This window comes from Orcinus orca, chromosome 1 (genome assembly GCF_937001465.1).
Source record: "Orcinus orca chromosome 1, mOrcOrc1.1, whole genome shotgun sequence".
In the NCBI taxonomy this organism is placed as follows: domain Eukaryota; kingdom Metazoa; phylum Chordata; class Mammalia; order Artiodactyla; family Delphinidae; genus Orcinus; species Orcinus orca.
Genome location: NC_064559.1, coordinates 109,908,285 through 109,933,202, shown reverse-complemented (window position 1 = coordinate 109,933,202; position 24,918 = coordinate 109,908,285). Strand labels below are relative to the sequence as shown.

At 46.8% G+C, this 24,918-nt stretch overlaps 2 long non-coding RNA genes across 2 annotated transcripts; both read left to right on the top strand.

Annotated features, from left to right (window-relative positions):
• Positions 1-11,978: 11,978 nt before the first annotated feature.
• LOC117202085 (uncharacterized) lies at positions 11,979-13,216 on the top strand. Its single transcript, XR_004484257.2, has 2 exons — positions 11,979-12,302; positions 12,921-13,216. It is a non-coding gene; the product is annotated as an uncharacterized LOC117202085 (long non-coding RNA).
• Positions 13,217-19,239: 6,023 nt separating this feature from the next.
• On the top strand, positions 19,240-23,746 carry LOC117203010 (uncharacterized). The gene is made up of 2 exons (XR_004485571.2): positions 19,240-19,370; positions 23,329-23,746. It is a non-coding gene; the product is annotated as an uncharacterized LOC117203010 (long non-coding RNA).
• The last annotated feature ends 1,172 nt before the right edge of the window (positions 23,747-24,918 follow it).

The window sequence follows — 24,918 nt, the reverse complement described above, 5'->3', positions numbered from 1 at the left end:
TTCTCAACCCACCCCACCTCCTACCACCTAGACCCCTGGCATCCGTCTGGATGATCTGTCAACCCTGGACTTCCATCACCACCCCAGATACGTTATGGCTGGTTCCCAGCCTAGTATCTTTCCTATTTCCACATTGATATTCAAAGAGCTGTGCTGTCAGGCGGGGAGAGTAAAGTACAATTAAAAGGATGCCTCTGCCCTTCGGACAGAGGAGCAAGTACATGAAGTAAGTGCTGAACAGTGGCCCTTTCAGGAGATCATCCACAGGCCGAGAGAGACTCAAGTCACAAGGGAGCGGGAAGCACCCAAGGAGAAGAGGGGACAGGAGTCCCCAGTCAGCAAATGCCTGGTGCCCAGGCTGAACATTAGCAACTTGCTTCAAAACATCTTACGCTGGAATGTTGACGCCTCTCCTGGACTGGTCTGGAATCGGGTGGATAGTTTGAGTGTTTTGGAAAACTCAATCTTCTCCCTCGGGGAGTCAAATGAAGAAGCCTACAGAAGCACAGCTCCAGCAAAGCGCTGCACTCAAAAGCAAAGATCCAATATTGCCTGATTTTCCTACTTTTCAGGAAAAGCAGTAGATCCAGAATTCACTGAATTCTTCCTAATTTTATTTGTTGGAAGCTAGTGTTTAAAAATGAACACTCTTGGGAAACAACAGCACAGAATTTCTTTGTGGATAAATATGGCCAAGTGGTTCTATCTGTTTTGACGTCTCCAGGCCTGTTGTGGCTGCAATCGAAAGACTAATATAAAACCACAAGTGACAGAAAGTTCTATTTTTTAAAAAAGGAAAAAAAGGAAGGGGGCATTAACCTCATTCTCTGTTGTCAGCTGAAAGAAAGTGGAGGGCAAGGCATTTTGCCTAAAGATAGCCTGACACTGCGTGCTCACAAGCACTGATGTTAATTGCTCCTAATGCATCTTGAAATACTGGGTGGAAATAGCAATGCCTTCACTAAACAGCCAAGTCAGAGCTCAAAGTGCCACTAAACAATCTTCCTGGTAGAAGCTTCCTTCTTGGTGATTACCCTCCTGTGCGGGCGAGGATCCCCAGAGCTGAAGACTAGGAATTGCTTACTCAGGATACCGTCTGTCTTTAAAAAATATAGAGTTGTCTCTTATATGTTGAGATGGCGTGGTGAAGGGGTAGGCCCCTTAAGCTTTCCCCACAGGTGGGTGCTCAGAACCCAAGGGGTGTCATCTAGCGTTAGAGAAGGGTCTGGACTTGCACCCACCCGCACCTGGAACTCTGAAGGCTGGTTCATCTGGGATGAAAAGTAAGATTCATTCAGCGAATATTCTCCTTCCTCCACAAAACCCCACAGCTGTGCTCGCTTATTCTCCGGCTGACAGAGAACAGTGGACCTGGAGAAGGGTGCCTGGGTTTGTATGATCTGCACTTACTGACACTCAACTCTGGTCAAGTTACTTCACCTCCTTCACCCTAGGTTTCTGGTTTGTAAAAAGGGATTGCAATAGCATCTGCTGTCGCAAGGAGCTTGTGAGGATTAAACGAGCTGATATGTAGAAAGAGCTTAGCAAAATGCCTGGTACTTAGTTCTCAGTGCTCATTAGCTATTTTCTTCACTGATTATAAACCTCACACAGTCCAAGGAGCCGGGAACCAGGAGCCAGAAATTCGAGCTTTCAGTCCAGGCTCTGCTGCCTACGCTGTCTTTTGACCTCTCTGGACCCAAGTTTTTCATCTTCTGTAAAATGGGGTTGGTCAGATGAGTCAGAAGGTCCCAAACTGCTGTGCTTGAATTACTCCAGAAGCATTAAAATCCAGATTCCCAAGCCCCATCCCAGAAGATTCAGTCTCCAAGCATCGGTGTGAGACAGGACTAAATGAGTTCTAAGGGCTCTTCCAGCTCAAAATTTTATGACAGATCTTTCCATCATAAATGGAAATTCAAGATCCAACTCCTCTATCCAAGTCCATTTCTGATTTTGATTGGGAGGACCCTCAACTACAATAGCATGTCACCGAGATCAAAAGAATTAGAAGAACCCATCATTTCCACCACTATTCCATTCTAAACTTAGTCCTGACCGTGTCAAGAGGCTCACCATCCTTCTCACCCCAAGCCTTGAGCATCTCATTGCTCTTCATTCCTCCTTTCCAAAATCTCAGCAAGTCCTAATCTTTTTGTTTGTTTGTTTAAACCCAACAACAGCCTTAGATGGGCTTCTTGCACCCAACTCTGGCTCACCACCTGTGCTCTTCTCTCTCTGCACTCTCTCCCTTTGCTAAAGAATGGAAATAACAGAGCCTCTGGGTAGGCAAGGATTTTGAGCTCAGGCTGAACACTGTGGCTCTTGTCATGTTGGAGTGATTCCTCTGAGTTAGATTGGCTGACCCCAATCTCTCTCTCACTCTCTCAGTGTCCCAGGGCAGCCGGGCTGGCTGCCAGGGCTGGCTGCCACTTTCAACCATGCTGTTGCCCAGGTGGAGGACTCTTAAGAATTTGGCTTGGCCTCTCTTGTAAAAAAAAAGAACATTAGTTTGATCATAGAGCCTCCGTCCTCCTACAGGGGAAGGTGTGTCACCATAGACCTAAGATTCTAAGGATTAAGCAACCATGAGCTCAGAGCGGAACAGAGCCTTCTGGATGTGGAGGTGCTCTTTCTGAGACATCTGTTACCCCACTGATCACCCAGCCTGTCTGGCCTGGTCTGGCTGGCATGTTGCCTGTTCCTATAAAAGAATGCAAAGACATTGGCCAATCTCACCCAAATATATATGGGCCCGGCTGACAGTTTCCAAAAGTTCACTTTGAAGTTAATTATTTGGAACTCAGAACACAATTCCCCATAAGAGTAAGATAATAAATGGTGATTATATTTCCAGGCTGACATACAAGTCTATTTAACCCTTTATATGCTTAAAATACTACATATTTAAGAGGAAAAGAGCAGTCAGCCAGCAATACAGTTGAAACACCAGTGATTAAGTAATACTGAAAAATAACATTGGGACAGGATTGTTTTTTTAATGTAGCAAATATTTAGTTAACATAAAGCACTGTTCTATGCCCTGAAGTGCTGGAGAAAGCAGGCATGCTTCCTATCCTTGTAGAATTTGCACTGTGTTGATTCTTCTGTTCATTGTCTGTCTTTTCCTGAGAATGCAAGTTCCCTGTGGGCCAGAATCTGGTCTGCCTTGTCCTCTAGTGTATGCCAATGCCTAGCAAAATGCCTGGCGCAAAGAATGTGCTCAGTAAGTAAATATTTGTTGACTTGGCTTCAAGTCATCTGGATGCGACAGGAGACCTTGAGCCTAGAACTTCCATGAAAGGAGTTGCAGACTGCAAGCGGCACCAGGCACCTTCTAGAAGCAAATGAAAATCCTCTCAGGAGGGAGATCCTATTATGATTCTACAAAGAAATTTCCAGCATATAATCATATATAACCAGGAAATAAGACAGTATGAGTGAGAACCAGTAGAAACTGCAGAAAACTAAAACAGGCCCACACATCCTTAAGATATCGGAGTTATCTGACACAGCCAATAGAATAACTATGCCTACTAAAATTCAAACTGGAAAATTTTGTCAGAGAACTGGAAGCTGTAGAAAGATCTAGAGGAAGACTATTCCAGGCTGAGAGGAAAACATGTGCAAAGGCCCTGAGACACATTTGAGGGAGAGAAAGTCAGTGTGGCAGAAGCAGAGTGAGCGGGGGAGAGAGAGAGTGGTGGAAGGTGAGTTCAGGAAACAAGGCAAAGGCAGATCATGTGAGGAGGGGAATTTGGGTTTTATTCCATGTGTCAAGGCAAACCATTGGATGGCTTACAGCATTAAAGTGACATGACTTACTTTACTTTTTTAAAAGGCCAATCTGGCTGTTGTATAGCAAATAGGCTACAGGGACGCAAAAGTAGAAGCAAGAAGACGAATTAGTAGATCATTGCAAGGTCCAGGTGGGAGATGATGGAGGCTTAGACTAGGGTGGTGGTGATGGAGGTGGTGAGAAGTGAATTCAGGATATACTTTGAAGGGAGAGCTGACAGCTCTTCCTGATACATAGGACATGGGGTATGGGAAAAAGGCCAGAATAGCTCACCGCCCCTGTGTACTCTCTCTATGACCCCGTTCTCCCGCAGCCCCCACATGGTCTCTACTTCTCTCTCAGTAGACAGCTTCCTAATGGTAATTTTCAGCCCAGTCCTTTTTTCTGAGCTTTACCCCTATGGAGGAAACCGCCTTTCGAGACCTTAGACTAAACATGCCCAAAACTTAGCTCGTCATTTTTCCCTCTAAACTTTTTTTTTTTTGAGGTATGCGGGCCTCTCACTGTTGTGGCCTCTCCCGTTGCGGAGCACAGGCTCTGGATGCGCAGGCCCAGCGGCCACGGCTCACAGGCCCAGCCGCTCAGTGGCATGTGGGATCCTCCCAGACCGGGGCACGAACCCATGTCCACTGCATCGGCAGGCGGACTCTCAACCACTGCACTACCAGGGAAGCCCTAAACTATTTTTTTTCTCCTCAATTTCCTGTCTCAGTTAATGATACCACTTTTCACTGGCCAAGTCAGAACCTTGGGACTAATTTTAGACTTCTCACTTTCCAGGTCCAAGTGGTAACAGGGACTGGCGACTCTACCTCCTTCCTTAACATCTTTCAAAGCTGTGTGCTCCTTTCTGTTTTCATGGCTTCTGCCCTTGCTCAGGCTTCATCACCCCTTTCTAGACTCTTGTCATGGTTTCCCACCTGGTCTCACTCCCAGCCCATGCATCCTTCTAAAGTACACATCTTTCTAAAGTGCAGGTGGAACCCTTCTGGAGCTTCCAATTGCTTACAGAAGATTCAGACCCCTTAGAATGGGTTACTGGCCTCTCCTCCAATACCCCCATCCCCACGCCCGCCCTGGAGCCATTTCCAACTTCTCTATGCCCTTGATGCTTCCCACTATGATATGATCTGGTCTCACCCAGTTACCTATGGCTTCCTGGATGCGCCTTTATATATGCCATCATCTGCCAGGTATGCCCTTTCTCCTCCCACTACCATCAAACGCTCACCCTTCTAGAAGGAACAGTTGAAGCATCAGCTTCTCTATGAAGCAGACTTCCTCCCCTCTCCTTGCTTGCCTCCTCCCAGCACTGAGTTCATCATCTAGGAAAGCTGTGTAGACCTCTGGGCTAGCGCTTTTCCACTGATTAAGGTTATGTGTTTACTTGTGTATTTTGTCTAACGAGTTTCTTGAGGTCAGAGACTGTCTGATAGAACTGTGTCTTCCCCTCTCTGCATTGAGCCTGGCACCTAGCCGGCACTCAACTAAAGCTCTAGTGGCTAGGTGAAGGAGTGGTTATGCGAATACCCCGGACTGCATCCTCAAGCCCACAGAGTGGACCCTCAGCCCCTGAGCTCCAGGAAGCCACGGCAGCCCGGGGTTGGGGCATTTCATGAGTTTTATTCTGGGTGACTTTATCCATGGCATCTGCTTCTCTGCCCAGCTGCTCTGGATGGATGGTCCCTGCAGACAAGTAGGAGGTCAAATTTTTTGTTCCTACTTGTGCCCAAGAGCCTTCCTTTTTAGTTCCATCCACAAAGTCCCCAGGCAAGGGACATATGCCGTCCACCACCCCTGCCCATCTCCCTGGGATCCCCAAGTTCCACCCCAGCCCAGACCTCATGGCCCTTGGGACTTAATCAGAGACAGCATTTCTATTGGGTGGCTTTGGGTAAAGCTGACAATGTTTAGGAGCCCACAGTTGTGCCTGAAGTTCACAGCACAAATGACCATACATGGATATTAACAAGCTTCTTTCATAATCACGTGTGATTTCCATAACACGTCTCTGACACCCGCCCCCCCGCCCCCCGGTCCTCTTTCCACTCTTTTCCTCACTTATAATTTTCTATTTATGGAAAAAGTGGTAGGGAGCAGCAGAAAGGGAAGAAAAGAACTTGGAAAAGAGAGAATGAACCAAAGAAGAAAAATTAGGAAGGGAGAGGAATGAAGGAAGGAGCAGAGGGAAAGAAAAGAAAGAAGGAAGAGAGAGAAAGAGGGAGACAATGAGAGAGAAAGAGACAGAGAGAGAAGAAAGGAAGAAAGAAAGAAAGAAAGAAAGAAAGAAAGAAAGAAAGAAAGAAAGAAAGAGAAAGAAAGAAAGAAAGAAAGAAAGAAAGAAAGAAAGAAAAAGAAAGAAGAAAGAAAGAACCTTAAATTAAGTAACCACACATGTCTCTAAGAAACATATCTAAAGTACCTCTACTTAAACAGCAGGGACCTCATGGCAGATATTATACGTTTAATGACTAGAGAAACCAATCACAGAACAAAGCCCCTTTCTTTGTGAGCTGTCATATGATAACCCAAACACAGTAGTTGCTAGTTTTCTGCAGACACTACCCAACCACAGCCGTCTGTCTTGGTCCTAGACTGTTTAAAAAAAAGAAGAATTTTTTTTTTTTTTAAATATGTGCGTGTGTGTATCAGTCACAAGACCATCGCAACAATGGCTGCCCTGTGGAATTCAGCTGGGTTGTCCCAGCCCACAGGCCGCTCCTGGCCGCCAGATGTCAGCCAGCCAGAGGTTCCCTTTCATCCTCACCCACCGCAGAGCCATTCTGGTCTGTGCAGTGGTGAGGGCTGACAACCCTCTCCAAGCTCCACCCCAGATCTGAGAGAGGCCTAATCTTGCCTGAGGCCAGCTAGGGGTGCAGGGTGAGGGGGTGGGGAGGGTGAGAGCAAAGCCTCCTGGGAACGGAGATGGGGTAGCTCAGGGCTGTTCTCAAAGCTCAGCACCTGCTGCTCATTAAGAGGCTTGTTTTCAACCTAGGAATCCAGTCGTGACCATCAGGGAAAACCAGGACAGACCTCACTGCCAGGGTTTGAAAGAAGCACCAGGAGCTGGGGTGTGTGGTGGGAAGCACACACGAGTCCTCCGCCCGTGGGTGCTTCCCGGGTGCTCGTGGGTCCTACTGTCGAGGCAGGAAGCAGCTGGATGGCTCCGGACCCCACTACTTCCACCGCTTCCTCCATCCCTTTCTCTCCCAACGCTTTCTTCTTCTCTTCTTCCTCCTCTTCCTTCTCCTCCTCCTTCTTTTTTCTTTCACACTGCAGATTTGGAACAGCAATGGAAGTCCAGCAAGGCAGTTGGAAGGCTCACCACGCAAAGATGTCGCCCAGAGGGCCCCAGAGCTCCCAACCCCACCTCTGGGCTGTGAGAGAACACCGTAATACAGTTCAGCTTTCGGGGAAGAGCTTCTTCCTTCACTGGCTACGTGTCCTTAGATAATTTAGTTACCCTACCAGCCTCAGTTTCCTCACCTTCAAACTGGAGGTAATAGCACCTGGTTCACGTGAGGAGGTATCCGAGTGCTTCATTCACAGGGTTAGCACAGGGAGCTCAGGGGTAATACGGTGGGTAATATCTGTAGCACGTAGTAAATGCTTAAAGAATTCCGTCATTTAACGGATATGATTAACACCTACTAAATGTCAGTCTGTGTTCCAGGTGCTGGGAGAAAAAACAGACAAAAAGAAAATCCCGATCTCATGGAGTTAATATTCTAGGAGGGGGAGACAGACAAGAAACAAGTAAATAAGTAAAATAGACAGGATGTTAGATGATGAAAAGGGCTGTGGAAAGAATAAAATCAGGGAGGGGATAGGAGTGCTGGAGGAGGGGGGATTTGCAATTTTCAATCCAGTGGCCAACACTCCCTGGAAAGTGATATTTGAATAAAGAGCTGAAGGAGGTGAAAGAGCCCAGCCTGCAGATGTCTGAGGGAAAAACCTTTTGGGTGGGGGGTGGGGGAGGGACAGCAAGTGCAAAGGCCCTGAGGCAGGAGTGCACCAGGTGGGGCTAAGAAACATCTAGGAGGCTGGTGTGGCTGCAGCTGAGTCGGGGTGGGAGAATAGTTGGAAATGAGGCCAGAGAGGTAATGGTTCGCATGTGCAGGAGGGTAGGGTGGTAACAGGGAGTGCAGTCATGTAGGGACTTGTTGATCATTGTAAAAACTTGGGAGAGTTTTAAGGAGAGGAGTGGTATAATCCAATTAAGGTTTTAACAGGAGTGCTCAGGATGATGGGTTGAAGGTAGACCACAGGGGTCAGAGTGGCAGCAGGGAAACTAGTTAAAGGCCAGTGCAATAGTAGTTCAGGGAAGAGACGGCGGTGGCCTCGATCACGCGGAAGAAAGGAGGTGGTGAGAAGTGGGTTGGATTCAGCATATGTTTTTTAAGGAGGAAGTGACAGAATTTGATGACGGATTCCATGAGCAGTGTGAAAATAAGAGAGGAGTTCTAGAATGTCTGTGAGAGTTTTGGCCTGAATGAAATTGCCATTTAGAGTAAATGCTCTGAGTTCTGTTTTGGATATTGTGAGAGACTGTTGCCTCAATGGCTCCCAATGAGTCATGCACTGGGGCTTGTACCCTGGGACTTGCGCTCTTAGAAGGCTGCCTCAGCCATGTGAGAAGCACAGACTGTCCTGCTGGAGAGGAATATGGAGGACGACCAAGAGCTCCAGCTAATGGCCCGACATGTAAATGAGGGCATCTTCAACCATCTGGTCCCAGTAGAGCCTCCAGAGCATTTCAGTCTCCTGAGTGATCCAGCTGGTCCAGCCCAAAATGCCACGAAGCTTTAGGGTTTCTGATGAGCAATAGATAACTGGTACAATCACGTGAAATTTGAAACGTCTTATGGACATTCAAACTGGGATGTCAAGTAGGCAGTTGGATGTATGAGTCTAGAATCCAGGGGATGTCCAGGCTGCAAACACATCTTGGGAGTCATCAGCATATCAATGATAGTTAAAGCCATGAGACTGAAAGCACCAACGGTGTGTGTATAGGTACAGAAGAGGAGTCCAAGGACTGAGGCCCGAGAACCATAACATCCAGAAAGGAAGAAGGATTGCAAATGTGACCGAGAAGGACCAGTCGGTGCAAAAGGAGAAGAACCAGGCATGTGTGGTGTCCTGGTACCAAGTAACAGACTGTGTTACTGGTAGAAAGAAGGAATCAATTATGTCAAATACTGCTAATGGATTCAATAAGATGATGACTGAGAATTGACCACTGGATTTAGTCCACGAACGTTTTTAGTTAGCTTGAGAGGAACAGTTTTAGTGGAGTGGTAAGAGTGGAAGCCTGCTTACAAGGAATTGAAGAGTGAATGGGAGGAGAGGAACTGGAACCACGGCCATAGAAATCCCCTTTGAGGGATTCTGATATAAAAGAAAAATAGGAAAATGCATCCATAGTGGTAGAAGGATGTGCAATCAGGGAAGGTGTCTTAAGGTTGGGAGCATGTTGTTTATGGATGGGAATGATTCAGTAGAGAGAGGAAAATCAAGTGATGCAGGAGACAGAAAGGAGATTCGCCGGATGATGGCCTTGAGTTGAGTGGAAATAAGACGCAGGGTATAAATGGAGGCACTGGCCTTAGCTGGGAACAAGAATGGACCATACATAATGTGGGAGGAAAGGCACAATACGTGGGCACTGACGTAAGCTAGTGAGTAGATGTCGGTAGAAGTATACGAAATTTCACTGCTTATGTTTTCCTGGCAAAGTCATTGGCTGAACTTGAGGATAAGGGAAGGGGTGTTGGAAGGTCAAGGAGGAAGGGATAGAAATGAATGGTAGCCATCGTATGATCTCCCTGTGAGCGGTGAGCGTTCCCATCCTACCCATTACTCTCCAGGACTACTTTAGGACACTGGTAGATCCAGGCTTTATATAGCCTGTAATGTAGAGTGACTTTGGTAGGCACTACTGAGCCTAGACAAAGCCATTTCTTACTTCCTCCTTGACACAGAACCCAGTTTTGTTCAGATACATGGTGGCCACGTGCTTAGGGGAGTCTGGGTCTTTTCCCTGACCAAGGCTGTGAATCTTGACTAGTGTGAGCTGATCAAGATAATTCTGGTCCCTCTGCCAGCAATTGTTGTAGGCCTGGACATGTGTTGCGATTCTGATCAATAACATGTGAGGGGAGATCTGTTGGCAGTCTCTTAGAAAAGATTTTCCCTTATGATATAAAGAGAATCATAGAAAGGATATTTCTTCTCTTAGCTCCCCTGTGTTATCTGTGTATAGAACCTGAGTCTGAAGCAGCCATACTGAGGCCAGGTCTAAGGGGGGCCCACATGGAAGAAGGAAGGTCTTTCATGACATCACTGAATTCAACCCAGGAGCCTCCCTACCTCCTGCCATCTTAGTATGTGAGATATTATCAACTAGTTTCCTTATTGACGCTGCCCTTTTGTGTTGGTTCATCTGTGTTTTGCAACTAGAAGAAATTTGATACCCAGAATATCAGCAAAATAGTTGCAGAATTTAGCTTGGCTTTATTGAGGACACCAATTCAATTCGATGCAACATAGAGAAAATGAGACAACGTGCCAGGCATGGTATCAGACACGGATGAATAAAACTCCCTTACCATAAATTACTTATAACAAATCTATGTGTGTTTGTATTGGGGGATGGGAATAATAAAATATAAAACGACTCTTCTAGAAAGCAGAATGTGTTAAGTGCCTTGAAAGAGATACAGGAGGTCAAAGAAGATAGTGATAGCATCCATTGGGGGAAAGTGGGCTAGTCTCCATGAAGGAAGTAGAGTAGAAGCCGGGTCTTGAAAAGTAGGTAGGATTTTTAGAGACAGAGTGAAGGGCTTTCCAGGTCTAGAAACTAGGAGTCTGTACTAGGAAAGGCAGAATCCAGAAAGTGGACTGGTCTGGAAAGCCAAGTGGAATATCCGGTTCAGCTGGCATATGGATAGTGTGTAGAGGAGGGGTGGAAATAATGTTGAAAAGTTACACTGGGTCAGGATTTGAGACGCCTTAAATAGCAGGCCAAGAAATGAGGGTCTGCTTAGGTTGCAAAGGGCGGCCCCTGGGGATATTCTCAATAGACAGGTAACAGGATCAGAGCTGAATGTGGGGAGATCCATCTTTAGTAGACGGACTGAAGCCTGTTCTTTTTTACCAAATAATAACTGTTTTAATTATTTGCCACACCCTCAACACACACAGACATTAATATAGATGCACCTAAAGCCTCAGCAAAAACAAACAAGAGAGAATTACATTCTCAGACCCAAGCCATGGGAGGGAGGAACAGGGACAGATCATTTGCCCCGGTCTTGTACAAACCTCTCCAACCCTTCTTCCTGGATTCCGCTTGCCCCTCTTCTTTTAGGCTCCCTATAACAGGAAAGAATCCCCATTCTGTTCATTTATTTATTTATTTTTGGCTGCGTTGGGTCTTCGTTGTTACGCGCGGGCTTTCTCCAGTTGCAGCGAGCGGGGGCTACGCTTCGTTGCAGCGCGCAGGCTTCTCATTGCGGTGGCTTCTCTTGTTGCGGAGCATGGGCTCTAGGCACACGGGCTTCAGTAGTTGTGGCATGTGGGCTCAGTAGTTGTGGCTCGTGGGCTCTAGAGCACAGGCTCAGTAGTTGTGGCGCACGGGCTTAGTTGCTCCGCGGCATGTGGGATCTTCCTGGACCAGGGATCGAACCCATGTCCCCTGCATTGGCAGGCGGGTTCTTAACCACTGTGCCACCAGGGGAGTCCCCCCCACCCCCCATTCTGTTTACAATCTGCCCCCAGAGCCCACATTTGCACCAGGACAGTGGTTCTCTATCTTCTAGTCTCTAATGTTTTATACAGTGGAGCTCCTATTAATCACGGTACCCTTTTCAGAACACCATAAAATATTGATATGTTTAAGTCCAAAATACAGCCTATGATTTAGCACAAAATTAGATATTTAGGTACTGTATGCTTAAGTTGCTTAGAAATGTTAAATTTAATTAAATTTACAGACACTAACACCCAATATAAAACCACAACCATAAGCCCAAACACCTGTCCATAGAAAAAACAAGCTGTCAAACTAAGTGCTGGCGGCTATGTCTGGGTCCATTAATATTCATTTGCTACTTGCTAATTCTCTCTGTCATCTGCTAGCACTGGCCAGTGGACAAGCAGTAACAGGTGCCAAAGATTTAATAAAAATGTAGAGAGCAAAAAACAAAAAACTGGAGAAATTCTATTCATTAACTTAATTTTCTGGGAATTAGCCTATTTCTTCATTCATTCAACAAAGACTGATTGGGCAGTTACTGTGTGCCAGGCACCGTGCCAGGCGGAGGAGACACACAGAAGTAAGGTGCAGGCCTGCCTTCCAGAAGATGTCTAGTCATGGCTGCGGTCGAGAAAACGCTAACAGGACCAGAGGAAGTGAATGCCGTGGTGGAAACAGTGGAGGGACCTACGGAGCCTAGAGCCCAGGGCCAGGGAGGGCATCCTGGAGGATGAGCCATGAGAGGTAAGTCCTGAAAATAAGCTCAGGTAATCTCAGCCAGTGCTGGTCAGAGACCAGCACAATGTTCATGGCATCATTGGGGAGGGCAGGGCCACTACTGGGTCACCGACGTTTACATTTTGTGAGATAATGATCATACAAAATATCATAATTTTATAGATGAAAGGCCTTTTAGTACCTGAAATTTAAAAAGAAAGAAAGAAAGAAAGAGAAATCAGAAGTTCATAACTTCATTACAGATCTAGAAAACAAACTTATGGTTACCGGGGGAAAGGAGGGGGAGGGACAAATTGGGAGGTTGGGACTGACATATACACACCACTATATATAAATTAGATAACGAATAAGGACCTACTGTATAGCACAGGACACTCTACTCAATACTGTGTAATGACCTATATGGGAAAATAACCTAAAAAAAGAGTAGATATATGTATATGTATAACAGATTCACTTTGCTGTACACCTGAAACTAACACATTGTAAATCAATTATACTCCAATAAAAATTAAAAAAAAAGAAATATACAACTTCAGAAAAAAGGAACGTCCTGTACTGGGTATAATTTTAACTTTGTGAAGAAATCATCACATTGTTCTTACTTGTCTCACTTGGCTGCAGATTCATGAAAACATGAGTCCTAGAGCTGCAGTGGGGAGAGAAGCTGGGGAAGGCGCAGCAGCAGAGCAAAGGAACGTGGACAGAGGTGCTGAGGCGTATGGGACCTTCGTCTTTCTGGGCGCCCTGGGTTTGGGGGAGGGAGGGGAGTAGAGGCAACTAGCCCCCAGGGCTGTGTCATGACCTTCCAGGGCATGCTTTCCTTGGGGGTGTGTAGGGAGCAGGTCTTCTCCTATAAAAATATTACAAATTATGTTTTATGACTATGTTGGAATAAAGAATATAATCTTTGACCCTAACAGCTCATTTTTTCCCCTTTGATGTTAAAAGAAATTAAAACATTTTTGTGGGCCCCTAAAAGTATTGTGGACTTAAGGTTCTTTGTCCTCTATGCCTAATGGGTAAATCAGGCCTGACAGTCCTAAAACTAGGGGCAGCATCCCGTGAGGTGGGGTGCCAGAGGGCCTCTGTGTCACCATCAGGACCTTGCTGGTCCTGCCTGTGGAAAAGTCGGGCCCTGCTTGGGGAGCAGGGGTGTACCAGAGGAAAGTTGAGGAATGAAGTCACAAGACAGCCAAATACCATAGAGGTGTGTGGATCTGGTAAATGAGCACAGCCAAGACTGGATACCCCAGAGGACAAAGGGCCACTTGCCAATGGCCAGTAGGACAGCCTGGCCTCTTCCTGCTTCAGGGACTAGACACAGCAGGGACCAGCCCTTCCTAGAAATTCTGCCAGATGGTCTAGCATCCTGGGCTTGGCCTGATCTACATTTTATCAGCCAGGGCCAGACCAAGCCTTTCAATTCAGAGCCCCTCCCTCTACCACGATCCTTCCCCAAATACCACCTCTACTGTGGACTGGATAAACCAAGGCTAAATTTTAGTCCAGCTGACCCTTTCTGTCCAAGTCTCAGGTGTGTTTATACAAGGTAGGCATTGGGGCTGTGACTGGTGCTTTTTCCCTTGCTTGGCTCAAAGGAAGTCTTGTGTAGGGTATACAGGACTGGAGGGCAGGGACCAAGGTCGTTTAAATGCATAGGGCACTTGAGGTCGCTGATGGGAAGACACGAGAGGATAGAAAGAGAGAGAGAGAGAGAGAAGAGGCACAGAAGGAATCCACAGCAGGAGCCCAGATGATGTTTTTGAAAGAATGATGTATCCTTACAAATATATGTGCTCTGATACATTACCCTAATTTTTCTAATTTAGCCTAGGTAAAAGGATTCCAGAGACAAATGCATAATAATAAAAATTGAGGGAATCAAAATGGACAAAATGTAAATGTCTAACTAGAATAGTGTCTAAATAAGTAAATAGGATTTTCATGCTCTCTGCTAATGTCTTTCTGCCCAGTATTTTTGTTGTTGTTGTTGTGGTACGCGGGCCTCTCACTGTTGCGGCCTCTCCCGTTGCAGAGCACAGGCTCCGGACGCGCAGGCTCAGCGGCCATGGCTCATGGCTCCAGCCGCTCCATGACATGTAGGATCTTCCGGGACCGGGGCACGAACCCGTGTGCCCTGCATCGGCAGGCGGACTCTCAACCACTGCGCCACCAGGGAAGCCCTGACTTTTTTTCTTAATGACACTGATATTATCAAAGAGTTCAGCTGGTTATCCTGTGGAATGTCCCACGATCTGGGTTTTGCTGATTGTTTCCTCATGATTATATTCAGGCTGAGTGTCTGAGACAAGAATACTACACAGGTGAAGCCGTGTGCATCCCACTGCCCACATCAGGAGGCCATAACGTCAGTTACCCTCACTGTCTGTGATACCAACTTTAAAAATTTGGCTAAGGGAATGTCTATCACATCTCTTCATTGTAAAGATAACTTTTGACCTTTGTAATTAATAATTACACTGTGGGGGCTTCCCTGGTGGCGCAGTGGTTGAGAGTCCGCCTGCCGATGCAGGGGACGCGGGTTCGTGCCCCGGTCCGGGAGGATCCCACATGCCGCGGAGCGGCTGTGCCCGTGAGCCATGGCCGCTGAGCCTGCGCGTCCGGAGCCTGTGCTCCGCAACGGGAGAGGCCACAACAGTGAGAGGCCCACATACCAAATAATTACACTGTGGGTGTTAAATTCTTTTTTATCTTTTCTTTAGGGGCCAAAAATCATCTACTTTTCCTGAAAAAAAAAAATCTTCCCTCCGTTGTCCTATCAAAAACCTCGCCGACAGTATGATGTGCCTTAGAGCCCATACTAGTATCCAATAGGCTGCTCCTACAGCAGGAAGCTTCATGATTGTAATAATGAATACACATAACATTTCCTAAAGTTTTTGCAGCATCTCACAGGTTACAGAGCATTTTCACACTTATTACAGCTTTCTATTTTCCCCCAATTTCCTTTTCCTTCTATAAGAAGGGAGACTGTTTCTAATCACTCATTCATTCATTCACCCACCCATCTCTTCATCCCGACCGCATTCAGGCACGGAGCTAGAGGAAGGGGGCTTTCGGAGATGAGTGAGGGGATCAGGTCCAGGGGAGGAGACAAACACACAAACTGCAGTAGAGAGACATGCTCTGGTGAGGAGAACGTAGGGAGAAAAGGGGCCCACCAGGAGAGAATCACAGGGAAGTAGCAGCAGAGCCTCCAGCCTGCCCTAACCATGGCCAAGTGAGAAAACATCTTTCCTCCTTTTTAAAGTCTTGTCAGTTGGGTTTTCCGTTACTGCCGCCAAATGTGTGCTAACTGATACAGTAGCCTCACTTGCAGATGAGGAAATTAAGCCCCCAGAAGCAAAATAGTTTTGCCAAATGACCCTCAGCTAGTAAGTACCTGAGGTGCTTCTTGATCCTGACAGCCTGATTCCAAGCCCCACGTGTCTCTGTACCCTGTGCTGGTCCCCTAGGGGAAGAGACAAGGGAATTCCCTCTGGTCTGAGCCTTGGTGTACTCCCTGACACCCCTCTTCTGCATGCAGAGCGGAGATGGCCAGACAGAAAGGAGATGCCCAGGGACACTTATTCAGGTGGCATGAGTGTCAGTCACTTCCTCCCAGTAGGCTGAGCGACGGGCATTTCGGAATAGGAAGCAATTTCCTTAAGTCCACCGGTGTTCACATAGACAGATGGGGCGGGTACACAGTTAATCAGCCCACACGTCAACAGACTTTCTGAAGGCCACAGAGGGCCCCATGTAAATAGGAATCCAGTGCCTAAGTTTCAGGGAGCCTGATTGGGTGTGGGAAAGACTGAATGGCTCTGGGAACAGGAGTTAATGGGTGGGAGGAGTCTATTGGACTTGGGGTTGGAGAGTGGGCACATTGTAGCAAAGAAGGAGCTTCAGCAGCAAGCTGTGAGTTTGAAGTATGGGGGCCATTAGGTGTGAGCTATTTGCAGACAGAGAGAGAAAAGGTGAGCTTAGCGGCGCCGTTCTAGGTGCAGCCTTGACGCTGAGGACTGGCACCCTCAGTAGAGGCTGTGAAATGATGCACAGGGTTATCCTTGTAGAGGGGAGGGCCCAGAGTCAGAAACATTTAAAGTACATCTTTGGAGCGTTAAAAGAGGCACCAAATGTATAAACGTGAAGGTCAAGAATTCTAAACCCTTAACCACGAATCATCCTGCTTCCCCTTAAGTAATTTTGCTAGAGTACGCTGGTGCAGCCTGTATTTGCTGTGGGGTGCGGGGTGGTGTGTCTGTGTGTGTCTGTGTAGGGGAGGTAGTGAGAGGGGGAAAACGTGGCGTTTTTGCCAGCATTTGCTTTTTTTTCCCTTAATTTTGGTCTTTTTTTTTTTTTTCTTTCCTGCTGTTCTCCACCCCTACAATAAGCTGAGGCAGTGTAAGTTACAATTTATTAGCTGGTTGCTATGGGTTACACCAGCGCGCCACAGATACTCCCTTCAGAAATAGTAACATTTAATGTAATGTAAAACAGAACTACCTCATCACCACTTGGTTGGCTTCTGCTGGCTTGTAATGTTATATCCTTCCCTGCTGAGATCGAAGCCTCGGGAAATTAGCTGGTGTCATTATTTTATTATGATGATGGGTGTCTGCCATACCCCTTGTTTCATGAAAAAGAGAGTTTGCAAACCGGAGTGTCTGCAGGATCTGGGGTGCTAACCTGCAGGGCCACGCAGTGCCTGGAGACGGAGTGTTTGTTTCATCTTCCTGTTCATTATTTAAGGCCGTCTTCTCAAAGCCTAGTCCCTGGGAGTCGGAGGCCACTTATCATTTCAGGGAGGCTAGTCATAACTACTGATAGGTTTTATTTATTTTGCCATCTGTATAATATGTGTAGCAGGCTGGTTAACAAAAATGTGTGGGCTGGTAAGTTTTTAGGATAATATTTAGCTATAAGGGTGATGTAAAAGAAAATGGTTAGGAGATGGCAACCCTGACTATAGTCATGCAACTTAAAATAAACCCCATGTAAGAGAGGGAGGCATTTCCAGGTCACCTACGTTCTCCTTTCTGCCCACCGTCTCTCCGTCAACCACCCACCTCACCTCTACCCCACCCAGAGCACACTGCCAATTGCTTCTCACTCACTTCTCTCTGCTGCTCACGGAGCCGTGTCTCTTCTACATGTGGGTCACCGGGTCAGACTACAAATGTGTTCTTGCTGGGTCCACGTCTGTAGGAAGAGTGCTGGGGTAGTAGAAAAAATATGGGATCTGGAGCCAGACAGTCCATGTTCAAAGCCTGACCCTGCCACTTTCTGGCTGCATGACCTTGGGTACATCACAACTAGTTGAAGCCTCAGTTTCCATACTGTAAAATGGGTTAACAGTATTTGCCTTGAAATGCATATCCTTAGGATGAGAGGGGAAATGTATGTTAAATCACTTAGCACAGTGCCTGGCTCATTGTAGGCGTTTAAAAAGCCGTCCCGCTCACTCTTTTACTTGTCTAGAATGGGAGATATTATTGTTCCCTCTGCCAGCTTGTCCATCTGGGCAACTCCTGTTTTTTGTTCAAGACTCAGCTCACACACAACCTCTTTTGTAGTCACCCTCCCGCCTCCTGCTTTCAGACGCTTGTTTCCCCTGCTCTCGACTCCACGTGGCACCTCGCAGACCCCTGTTGTAACAGGCGCCCTCCGGATTGCCAGTCTATTCACAAGCTTTCCTCGCATGGGTTCTGAGCTCCTTCAGGACCGGGACGTTGCCTCATCCATCTCTCTTTCTAGCACAGATGTTTTCAGTGAAGTTTGTTGGATGTACAGATGAGGTAAGGAAGGAACTAGTTCATTAATTCATGTTCACTTAACACTACACTCAGGGGATAAAAGCCGAGGCTCCAGTCTACTGGCCAGGGGCCGCCGCTAGGACTAAGGACCAGCATATGCCGTAGTCTCTATGGTCCAAAAGCCTTTGGCAGCAAGGAACAAAAGATGCCGCTTACAATGGCTTAAAAATGGGAACATTTATTATGCCCAGAACAGGAAGTCCTGTTCTTCAGTAACGCCATAAAGGACCCAGGGTCTACAGTTGCACTCAGGCGTGGTATTCGGATCAAATGGCAGTATCTGCTGCTCTTTTCACGATGCGAAAACCTCTTTTAGAACCTCTGACCCTCACCTAGTAGACTTCTGCTCATGGTTCAGGCCAGAATTCTATTACTTGTTCTTTCCGTAGCCACTTACTAGCACAGGGAAAGGGACACCATGATGGCTCGTAACTCATGGTAATGAGTAGGACAGGCTGCCAAACAACACTGAGTTTCTGTGAAGAAGGGAGAAGCGTGGGGGTGAGTTTATCATGGCTGCTGTGGCGTTCATTCATTTATTTATTCATCCAACAGATACTTGTTAAGCGTCTACCATGCACCAGGCAACGTGCTGGAAGCTGTGGACAGTTGTGAATAAGAAACAAAAGACCCCTTCCCGCAAAGAGCTAACGTTCCAGTGGGGAACGGGACAGCGAACATGTCAGCAGGTTAACAGGAGAATTACAGATTGTTGGGAGTGCCAAAAAGGAAATAAACAGGGCAGTATAGCAGAGAGAGAACAGGGGCTACACTAGCCTGGGTGGTCAGGGAAGGCCTCTCTGAGAAGGTAACATCTGACGGAACAGGGAGCACACGTCAGGTGAAGATCAGGAGGAAAAGTACTCTAGGCAGAGGGACAGCAAGTGCAAAGGCCCTGAGGCAGGAATGAGGTGATGGTGTGGCTGGAGCAGAGTCTGTGTCTAATGACTGATCAAATGTTGCTCCTGGAATCCAGCCCAGCTCCCTCCCCAGGCTGGAAACAGATGACTGGCAACAACTCTGGCTTCCCAAAGCCTCTCCTGCCCAGACTTGCAGCCCCACCCAGGTCAGAGGCACAGCTGCTGAGGCCACAGGACAATAGGCAAGCTGTGGGATCAGCCTGTGAAGAGAGGGAAAGCCACCATGATTCTGACAAAGGACCCACACATCGGGTCAAAGGCTTCTGCCTAATCTGTGTAGCAGAGATTTCCTCGGCCACAGCTACCTGGGGGTATGAACAGACAGGTGCAAGGTAACCATGGCACTGCTTCCTGTGTGTGTCTTTCTGTGTCCCCCATGGGCTCACAGCCTCCCCCATCGTGCCAGGGCGGGCCCAGCTGCCCCTCCTTTGCGTGGAAGCAGGGGAAGGCTGCTGCTAGGTGTGACAGCTCTGCGGGATGAAGAGGCAGGGCCTGAAATTCTGGGCTGTTGGTGTAGGAATCTCTCCCACCTTTCTGTAGCCCAGTTTCTAGGTGGGCATGAGGATGGACTGATAGATGTGGTCCCCAAATCTCATTCCATTTCAGAGGCTGGTCATTCTTCTTTCCTCGTCTTGCCAACAGTGAAAACCTGTCTGGGGATTTTCACCTGCTTCTGCCAGGTTCAAGCTAGTCCTGCCCGTCATAGCCCGGCCAGGCCAGAGCAGTGTGTCCTCCTCCCCCTTCCTGTGTCAGCTGTGATGGCAGGCTTGCTCACAGGGCTTCCTCTGGAGGCTGGTCTTTTTGCCTCTGTCTTCCAGGCAGCTACCTCCCCGGATCCATATTAAGTAAACTAGTGTAGGCTCGTGGAGTGTCCAAATGAGGCCACATTAACATCAGTACCCCGTCCCTGTTCACTGCCCCAGGACACCCACCTGCCTGGTGTGTCTTATACCCACTTTCTGGAAATCCCTGGGGATGTCTCAGCCATGTCTGCAAATCGCTTTGCCTTCCTGGACCTTTGGCTCTTGGCAGTCAGTTTGGGAGTACAAGAAGGAAAACACCTCCCTGCCCCCAGTGTGACAATACTACTGGGCCCTAGAACAGGGTCGCTCAGCATCCGGGGGGCTGGGAGGAGGGCGAGACACCCCAGCTGTCCTCTTGCCTCCAGGGTGACTGGTTGCCATAGAGACAACCACACTGGCCCCCAGGACCACTGATTCCTCCTGACTTGGACCTGTGCCGCTGAATCTGCCAGGCTCTGTTCTCCTTGAGGCTAAACCATCTCATAGGAGCTTCACATTTGACATTTTTTTTTTGCGGTACGCGGGCCTCTCACTGTCGCGGCCTCTCCCGTTGCAGAGCACAGGCTCTGGACATGCAGGCTCAGCGGCCATGGCTCACGGGCCCAGCCGCTCCGCGGCATGTGGGATCTTCCCGGACCGGTGCACGAACCCGTGTCCCCTGCATCGGCAGGCGGACTCTCAACCACTGTGCCACCAGGGAAGCCCTTCACATTTGACTTTTGTCACCAATCTCTCTGCCTCCTTCCTCTCCTTTCCCAAGTCTGCAGGCAACCCCAGCGGGGGTTCTTTCTCTGGAGATCCGGAAATCCAGGTGGGAAGATGTCACTCCATCATTCAGACGTACCTGAATCTTAGCTCTAACCCAGCCTGTTGTAGAATATTAACAGCAAAGGGAGTTGGGGGGGGGGGTGTCCCTAAGATCAACTGTCTCATTCTGCAGATGAGCCAACAGAGGTCTAGAGAGGGGAAGTGGTTGAACTCAGGACGTGGACCACAGAACTCACGGCAGGATGGGGCTAACCACGTCTCCTGACTTTCAGTCTGGGTCTCTGTTTACTGGATCATCTGCCCTCTCCCATTCAGAATTTTACAAAAGTCCTTCTATCTTGGAGCACCTCCTCCTTCAGCCCTCTCCCAACTTTGTATGACATCTGAAAAGGGGCCCAGCTACGAGTGGCATCGGTGGTCTGTCTTGAGGATGAAGACCACCTTTGACAGTCCCTCTCCTAGGCCAAGTAGGAGAATCAACACATATTTATTGAATCAGATTAGGGAATAATTTGCAATTTTGTACTTATTCTATAGTATATTAATAGGACTCCTGTGAAAATAAGAATGCATATATTCTGCTCAAACAATTAGATTAAACAAATTATGATTGTTATTACTGCAGGACTTAGAGCTTCTGACTATGACCATCTAATAGGAACCTATAATAACTCCAGAAACTGTGCTCTGTACCACATTTTGGGAAATGCTGCATGAGGGAAGAGGCATGGAAAATCTGAAGCTCCCTTGCTCCTCGAACAGGGTCTCCTGGCTCCCTAAGACAGCCAAGCCCCTAATGACTCTCGGGAAATAGCGTTCCTACTCCCGGTGAAGCTGCCTCTCTGTGGCCTCAGGGCTGCTGCAGGGCAGGGTGGAGTTCAGATCACCCCATTTGCACAGGTGGGGCTTCTGGAGTGGCTGAGATGCTTCTGCTCCTTGCCCCCTGTTTCTTGGAGCAGAATTTAAGGAAGTCAAACAGGATTTTGGCCCAAGAGACCAGACATGAAATGAAACCTATTTTCCAACGGGCATTCTTCTGGCGTTTCCTCCAAGTGGGATTTTTGACGGTAGGATTAGGTTTAAACATTGAATTTCAATTTTGTATACACATACCAAGAGGCCCCAGGGCAATGGGGACATTTTAAATGAACACCAGCCTAAGTCCTCTACCTGCCAAGTGTTCGATTAAGCTGCTTAGGTCTGTTTCCACCATCCTGTCTTTCAAATATTTATGTGTCAGATTATAGGCAATCTTCAAAGGCAAGGATATGCAAATCTGTTCTATAAATCAGAGAATAACACAGCTGCTGTCTTCCTCAGAGTGACAGCTCACGAATGCCAGCATTTCTGCCTGCGGAGGGGGTGGTGGGAGGTAGGCTTCTTGCCCTCAGACAGGCCTGGTGTGTGTGTGTGTGTGTGTGTGTGTGTGTGTGTAGTGAAGGTGGGGAAGGGAGTGGGAAGTTCTTTGCCTTTTTGTAGAACAGCAGGTTTTATTTTTTGTTTTTTAAATTTCCCAACAGCGAAGGAGTTAACTTATTCCACGAACCGTAACAAACTACCAAGGGATAGAACCTCTCCGGGGATCTGAGGCACCCAGGAAACTAGAGAAGAGGGTGACTTTCAGTTTGGGAGGAAATGTACCCAGAATGTGACGTAAGGGTGACGGGAGAAATCAACAAGTAATGACTTTGAGAATTCCAAAATGAATTTAATTTAGTCCAAATGAGTAAAAAGGAAATTGTGCCTTGCAAATGCTCGTGCACATTAAGCTCCGGCCCAGGGTCTTAACAATCTGTCAGGACGGGCCCAGTGTGCTGAAGATTATACCTTCGTGGGCTCTTTTCGGCTGTTGGCGTGAACACATGGATTTGGTACACTGGTGTTCTGTGACAAATGCACATCCACCAAGACCAAAGCTGGAGTTTCTGGTCCTTGCCAAGCAGCTGGTTCTGGCCTCGTGTCACCCTGTGGAAGCACCTGGGGAAGGCTTTAGTCAACAGGGTGCAGAGGCCCTGGGAAGTGATGTGTACGAGGAAACGTGTTGGGAAAAGATTTGCTGGGTATTAGTCAGAATTCTGCTGAAAGTGACTCAAACTCACTTAGGCAAGAGGGGAATTTTCAGGGTCACAGAAGGGAGTGTTGAATAACCAAATTACGGGGAATAAAAGGGCATATAGTTGGGCTTGGGAATAGCTGGAACAGCTGGAACACTGCCAGGCTCTCTTCTATGAACTGTCTTTAATTTTCCTCTGTGCTGGTTCTAACATGGCTGGCAACAACTAGCAGATTCTGTACCTAACACCTTCACCACTATAGTAACTATTCTGTACCGAACAACTTTTGTCATGATCAAGTCCTATTTCAAGTTATCCTAGGGAAGAACTATGATTGGCCAAACTGGGATCAGGTGTTCATGCCTGGACCAATCAACCGTAGGGAGGGAGGGGGCATGGGGTTATATAAAAACATGGCAGCTCTTATGGACCTCATACTGATAAGGAAAGGCCTTTTTAGCAAAAGGAGTGGGTAAGTTTTGGACAGACAATCCATTGATATCTACTATAGCCAAGAGAGGACCTGAAAAGGGACCAGGGAAGATAATGTGATGAATGAATTAAATATTGGAATTCCACTGACCTCCTCCTTGAAACTCAGTGTTCCATAGGATTCCTTAATGACACTAAATTCACCTGGTTTGTCTTTTTCTTTTTCCTGACAGCTCTTATTCTTTCTCCTTGATTGCCCTGGATCCTCCTCTTCTCTGCATTAAGGATCTCCTCAAGATTGCAGGCCCTTTACAATCTTGCCTCTAGAGGAGACCAATAGACTCTTTCCTTCCATGCATAAAAATCACTCCCTGTTACAAACTTCCCCTTATCTTCCAGAAGAAACCTACACTTGAATTTCTGTTAGCTACTCAAAGCGTGCCCCTTGAATCAGCCATGTCAGAATCACCTGGAAACTTCTTGGAATTGCAGAAAGTTGGGACTTGTCCCAAAACTACTGAATCAGTCTGCATTCCAACAGGATGACCTGGCAAGTTCATTAATCTGAAACGCATTGCTTCGAGCAGTTGCAAATTGAACTCGTAGCTTTTCTGCTCTCGACAGCTAAATAAATATTTCTTCACAATCGTCGCATGAGGTCAAAAGCAACTACATCTAAAAACTCAGATTCCAATCCTCAGAATTACTTTTCTGAGGTCAAAAGCAACTACATCTAAAAACTCAGATTCCAACCCTCAGAATTACTTTCCTCAATACTTGTCTTCACTACCTATATCCAATCCATAACCAGTTTGTACCTATTCATCCCACTGTCTCATTGGTCTGCTTTTCCTAACCACCTACAGCAGGCTCTAACAGATACATTTGCCACTCATTTATAAAACAAGCCTAGTAGTAGTATGCCTCATTTACATATTTACATACAAATTTAATGTGCAATTATATTCATTCTGCTAGGAGCAGTTTTCAACCATGGCTTTGTGAGCAGTTGTAAGGGATATTGCAAACAATATATTAATAATTATAAGGTATCATAATTTATGAACAATTTATATTCTTAAATATATTAGTTGGGATTAAAGATTATTTCTAAAATTATGTTGACTAACCTGCATTCTAATATGCTATAACGAGCAGCAGAGAAAGTGGTAGAATAATACCTTTCGGGCCAGGAATTGTACATAAGAGTATGTCTTATATATAAACATCATCTATCACAGGGGTCAGAAAACTCTGTAAAAGGCTAGATAGTAAATATTTTAGGATTTGTGGGCCATATGGTCCCTGTCACAGCTCTTCAACTTAGCCATTACAGTGAGAAAGCAACTACAGACAATATATCTTGGTTACAGTAGCTTTAAAACAAGACTTGAACTCCAATAGTTCAAGTCCTCCAAGTTTGAATTTCTTTTTCACAGTTACTTTGGCTAATATAGGTTCTCTGCAATTCCATATAAATTTTAGGTTTAGCATGACAATTGCTAAAAAATAATCTTCTCAGATTTTCTTTGGGATTGTATTGAATCAATTTATGGAGAACTGACAGCTTAACAACACTGAGTCTTCCAATTCGCAAACAGGGTATGTCTTTCCTTTTTTTAATATAAATTTTTTTATTCATAAATATTTTCCAAAATGAAAATATGTTTACCAAAAAATGTCCCTTACTGGGGAGGTCGGGGACAGCCCTGGCTCCTGGGCCACCAGGATGGGAAAACTTCGGGGCTCGCTCCCTGCTTTCTATAGGGGGGCGGGGAGTCCCATCAATCTTCCAGGGCAGGGCCCTCACCTGGGCAGAAGGA